The sequence below is a fragment of the Megalops cyprinoides genome, chromosome 8 (assembly GCF_013368585.1).
Source record: "Megalops cyprinoides isolate fMegCyp1 chromosome 8, fMegCyp1.pri, whole genome shotgun sequence".
NCBI lineage: Eukaryota > Metazoa > Chordata > Actinopteri > Elopiformes > Megalopidae > Megalops > Megalops cyprinoides.
The window spans coordinates 30935635-30942277 of NC_050590.1; positions in this window are offsets into that span (position 1 = coordinate 30935635).

Sequence of the window (6643 nt, forward strand, 5' to 3'; positions counted from 1 at the left end):
TCTGTACCGTTTGCACGTGACCTGGTGCAATATCCCCTTCCATCATCAGCTAACGTTCGAAACAGACGGGGTGTGACATGACCTGACCTTCACCTGTGCAAGCAGGCTTCTGAATGTGGATTCTGTGGTCCACCATCACCCTCCCATTTTAGAGGAATGTAATACGTTGTTAGTTGGTTACTAATTTAAACCAGCTATAACAGGCTTCTGAGTAGCTCAGTGGTTAAGTCACCCCATCTGAGCACAAACTGAGCTCAATGGAACAGGTACAATCCCAGCCGCATCATCAGCCGAGGATGACAAGGAGGCCACAGCTGGTCCATCAATGGCCACCCGGCAAAACAAGTTAGATTTATTCTACTGGTGATACGGTTGGATATGTCTACAGGGGTTGTTCGCCTCACCACTGTCAAGTGGTCTTTCATTCTTCAGGTCCTTATTTCAATGAAGTTTGGTGGCCAACTTGCAGTGTAAGAAACAGTCTTGGTTGGTGTGTGAGTGTAGGAGGGCTGCATTCACTTTGGCCCAGCACTGGCCACAGCATGAGTAGAGCAGCTGTCACAGTGAGATGACCATATCATATCCTATTGGCCATTCCAAAAAACACTACGTAGGGCTACATAAATGAAAAAGCATGAATAAACAGGAACAACAGAATACCATGGACTAATTGTAGTTGTGAACCCAAAATGGGCTAATTTGTCATACTTTTCAAAGTACTTCGGTAACCCTCTGGAGGAACCAGATTTCCTGGTAGTCGCTCAATCTCAATCAGACTTCTAATGCTGGAAGCAGTGTCAGCATCCCTTTTCCCAATACCTCCGACAGCACGCTGCATGTGATTGGAGGACACGCCCGTTCCTCGCTCATATGTTCAATGCTCCCTATTCACTGCTTAATTGCAGCCCCAGTATGAGGGGCTGCCATAAGGCTGCCAGTTCTACAGTTATGGCCGTGCTGGTACCATTTGCCTGGGAATGTATATACACATACACATAGAGCAGAAGAGGGCCAGACCATGACCAGGAGGTTGCAGTGAGCTGCCCATACTTCTCAGAGAACAGACAGACTGCAGCCATTCTACAACTAAATAAATATCTTGAAAACATATTTATTTAGAATCATTGAATATTACTGTATTCGGTTATTGTGAATAATAGTCAGACTTTGACAAATTTACAAACAGCAATTCTCCTGAATGAAACTAACCTTAGAATTATTCTGAACAAATGACCAAGTAAGTTATTGAAAATGTGCACTGTCTGTTGGATGGCAAGTATCTTTGGGTGTGTGTTGTACTTTTGCATAGTCAAATGGCGACATCTCCTGGTTGTCACAGTAATTCCAACCAGTAATTCTTGTGTGTACTGTTAAGTACTGTTAAGTACACACAGGAGTAAAGACCGTTTTGTGTTCATGTTAAGGAGACCATTTATTTTTATTGTTCAATTAACTTCATAAACATGTCACCTCTGAACTCCAGAACTCTAAAACAGCTTACACTGCTGTAATGTTTTAAACTTAACATGAATTATCCAGGATATTGTCAGTGCAAAAGGAGGATAAATGTTTTATTCAAACAAGGCTTTCCTTTTTTTAATTTGGTCCTACACTGCTTGTGCAGAACAATCTGAATTAAGAAAGCCAATATTTGACAAAATTATTTGACAGATAAACTGCCTTTGCAAGCCTGTGTTGATTTTTTTTTTTTTTTTTTTGTTTCTAGGTCTCAGGTGCCAAATGGAATTGTAAGTGTTGATTTTTCACAAAAATCTTAAAGCTAAATCCTGAATATACATCAAGAGGATGTGCATATGCTTGTGTATAAACTTCTATTTTTACAGTATTAAAGTGTATCCTTAATGTAATTGTTTTGTTTAATTTAGTGAAATGATTTTTAGTTTTATTCAGTCAGTGAGATTTAATGCTAACAAAATTCATTAATTTTATTCATTAATGTGTTAATTAACATTTCACAGATATCACAAATTTTAAAACTGAACCATAATAAATTCTAAAAATAACATTTTAATCAAGCATATAGTGACTGCCTGTCTGACTACATTTATAATGTTATCACTTTTATTTAGGCCAACCATGTAGATATAAAGGACTCATCAACAAATCAGAAATTACAACATTACAAACAAATTACATCAAATATGTATTTTTCTGTAAACATCTGAATTAAACAGAGGTAGGACAATAAAAACATATTGCCTGACCTTACCTTTAAGATAAACATTACAACATACTATTGTTAAGAATTCAGTGCTTGAATAAAGTTCTCTGCAGGTAAATCACCCATGCTTGAATAAGGAGCTCGTACACATTAACAGATTTTGAATTTGTAATCGCTCAGATGAACTAAAAGTTGTAGTTCATTATCAGGGTTTTCCCTAGGTTTTCAGAGGGCTTGGGTGCTGTCTGGGTTCTGGGGGGTGGTGGTGGTTGGGGGGGTTTGAAATTATTCAAAAGAAATTTAAAGTTATTTTAAGTTTTTTTTGTTCACATTGTTTTCAACCAGTATCCTTACCATATTTGTGAAAGAAAGCTGGCAACACTTATTGGAGTCAAAAGTCAATTCATTTCACCAAATAACATGTTTTAGATTTAATGAAAATATAAGGATTTCCTTAACTTGTACACATAGGAAGAATAAACATGCTGAAATACATATGTAATTATTTTGAAAATACAACCAAAGGACATAAAGGAGACAGAGAATTTGGTTATTTTCAACTGCAAATATCGCAGCCCTCTTTTGAACACTTCACTTTCCTAGCTTTGTTGACCCTGTAAAATCTTCTAATGAATCTTTTGTAGTCCAACATCCCAGGCTGAGGTCCATCAATGGCCACCCGGCAGCAAACTTCCAGGTGACCATCAGTCAGCCTGTTTCTCAGTGGGGTCTTGACCTAAAGATGAAACTGATTTTAAAGGTGTAGTCCTCAGTCCTGGCTAAAGATTGTTGATATCTGAGATCAACAGCCAGTCAAATACACCAGACCACTAAACTGTGGAGTAAAACTGTACGGGGCAATTTCTGTCAGCTAGTTTAGCTGCGCTGTAGAACTGTAGTACTTAAAACGGAAGTATCACGAGTTTAACGCGCAACCGTGTGTGATTGCTGTGTAACTACACGCACGGGTTCAGCTGATTCGCAGTTAAACTGTCTGGAAACCGGAAGTTAGAGATCTACCCAGAACCAGATCCCGTCTTTATAGATATTCTCTGCGAGAACTTAAGAGTTAACAAGAATGCCACTTAATGACATAATTCAGGATTCTTTGCGAGTTGGATCCTGGATGTAATATAAATATTATAGGGTATTGTAATTGTTATTAGGCTTATGCATTTCTTATACAATTGACTTCACACCCGTTTATTTCCCTACAATAAATAAACAAGACCCTTCCTGGATCCTGTCGTCATTGGAGTGGCTGAAAAGGGAACATAAGTTACGACTTTATTGTAACCCTCTATTTATAAGCATTTTGGTCTGGATCGTGTTTGAATTTTACATTTACATTTATTCATTTGGCAGACGCTTTTATCCAAAGCGACTTACATAGGTTACAGTTCTTTACAATGTTATCCATTTATACAGCTGGATATTTACTGAGGCAACTGTGGGTTAAGTACCTTGCAGTGTCACAGCTGGGATTGAACCGGCAACCTTTCGGTTACGAGTCCTGCCCCTTAACCACTATGCTACACTGCTGCCCACTACTGAATGATTATCATTACTCGGGGACGTGCATAGCATTTGTTTTGGATAAGAGTGGCTGTGAAATAAAAGTGTTCGATCGCTAAATTGTTTGTTTATATGTATTTCTTTTTGTTGAAAATTGACGGGTTTTATATATAGGGAAAAAACGCTTTGACCTTGTTTGTTTAGCTGCCAAGCTACGTTAGGTACCGTTAGTTCAGTCGAGGTATCTTTATGTAACGTCAACTAACTAACTTCGCTACACGATTCAGAATATCTATGTAAGTTAGCTAGGTTGGAAATTTCTTTAGTTGTAAAATAGGCTACATTAGTTATATCTTCTCTGCATCTGCTATCGCTATTGTTAACATCCACAAGAATTACTGCCAAACAAAAAAATATACTTCATTTATTCTTTGTTGAGGCTTACCTTACCGATGGCTTGTAACTTGCTTAACCGAATCAATGGTTGGACAAGTAGATGGCTCTACATGGCTGTGGTTGTAACCACCGTGCCGAGTTGACGGCACAGAGAAGTATCCAGTCAGCTGTTTGATTAGCTTGGCGATGGCAACATTTGCACCCACTCAGTGCTAAATGCATGTTGCAGATTTTCATTAAACATTCATCACACATTCAGCCAAAATTGAATCCAAATCATGCAAACTGCGACTCAGTAAAAGCCCAGAGTCACTGCGGTCGCCGCAGATAATGAAACCCAAGGAGATTTTGTTGAAATGTCTCAATATACTTGCAAGTATTTTATCATTCGAGGTACTGTGCACAAATTCTTTCACGGTTTTGTGTTCTGTATTCTGGCTCTATAGCTTTTGTGATTTGTTTCCAAATATGTTTGTCAAATATTTGTGACCAATAATTACTTTTTGTATTATCTTAAATTGCAGATTATTCATAGTGAAATATTAGCAAACTTGTAATCCAGGGTTAAATATGTCAACTCATATTTAAAGATATCAGTTGCTGCATTTAACGTTTGACATATTGGAAGCCGCAAGACGTGAATGAAGATCAAGTCTTTGCCAACATTCAGCTTTTTAGTGGTGGGTGCAGATTGCTCATTTTCGTCCCCAAACCCCCTCTCTTGCACGCACAGGGCCTGATGTTATCAGGAACCTCTCTGTCACTAAAGTCACCACAACGTCTGTGTTTCTGGACTGGACTGAACCACAGGGAGAGAATTCTTACTATAGAGTAGAGTGGAAAAGTAGCAATATGGCCAAGAATACGACTACAAAAGAAACATCCGTTAACATCTCTGGTCTTACTGCTGGAACTCAGTACACATTCAGAGTCACTGCGGTGGCTGCAGATAATGAAATTCAAGGAGATTTTGTTGAAATGCCTCAATATACTTGTAAGTATTTAATCGCTGGAGGTAATATGCACAAAATCTTTCAAGGTTTTATGTTCTGTATTGTGGCTCTATAGCATTTGTAATTTTTTTGTTCGTTATCTTTTTCCAGTGATAACCCTTTCCATTTATAAAGCCATTTCAAATGGTAGCCCACTGTCTTCGCAGCCTAATTCCATTCGTAATATTATTCCAATCATAATCCTCTCATTTATGTTCTGACAGGGCCTGAACAACCTGTAAAGGTAAGAGCTATCGCTGGAGTCCCTGGAAACAGCAGCTTGCAAGTATCCTGGAGTCTTCCTCAAGGACGTGTTGATCACTTCAGTGTTAGCATTGCAAACTCTGACCTGAACACATCCTTTAGCAAGAACACGAGCCAAGAAACTACCTCCTTTTATACTTTGTCGGCTGGAAGACTCTACACCATCACTGTGACCTCAGTCAGCGGGCCTTTCAGGAACACCGCTGATGTTAAGACGGCTGCCACTCGTGAGTAAACTTAGACAAACTTGGCCGCCTGCTTGCCTGTCAGCTGATCACAGAAACATCATTAGCTTTAAAACATAGGGTTGAATCCATGCCTCCTGCTATGAAATGGTCATTTGTTACTCAGTTTGTTAGAGGTAGTGCACCTCAAGCATACATCTGATGGTGTCAGTATTGTTGCCTTTGATCCCATGTTGAGATGTGAGTGCATATAAAAGATCATAGTGGGGAACAGATTCTAACTGTAAAGCAGAGAACCCAACCACTTTGTATTAATTTAATGCACAGCTTCAATTTGTAATAATAACGGATGTCTTAATAATACTTATTTGCTTGTTGGTGTGTATCACAGAACCCAACCCACCTGGACCCATTTGGATAAATATGAAGACCAACACCTCAATCTCGATTACTTGGCCTCATCCTCTGCTTATGGAAAGAGCTCCAAACATCAGCTTCTCAATTACTTACAGACCTAAAGACAATGTAGATTTCTTCAACAGCACCACTGACCTGAACATTACTGAACTGTCAAATCTTTTTTCTGGCACAGAGTACAACATATTAGTGGAAACTGTGGGACCACTTTCTCTTACAAGCCCCAATGTCTTTGTTTTCACTTACACGTGTGAGTTTACCTGACCCACTTATAATCTCAAAAACGCCTTACATGTCACTGCATGCATCTCATGGTGTCTGATTTCTGTTGAAATCCTATACTGTTAGAGGCCAACACTGATGCATCTCAATCTCAGCAGTCATATTGTTATTCTTCCGCAGGGACAGTAAAAAGAGTGAACTCAGAGTTTTGTCTAATAATAAGAATGCAATCATCCACTGCAAAATCATGATTCATCTGTCATGATCATCAGAAGTTAGTCTGTTGATAGATGTTTGCAGTGGCTTGTGCTCCAATGTTGTCTTTTCTTTTGTTCTTCACAGTACCCAATCCTGTGCAAAACCTCCAAGCCAGCGCAGTGAATATCAGTGCTGTAAGACTGGAATGGGGGAGCCCTGCTGGTGTCAAGCACTTTTACAAATACTTTGTACAAATAAGCAACCATTCCGGC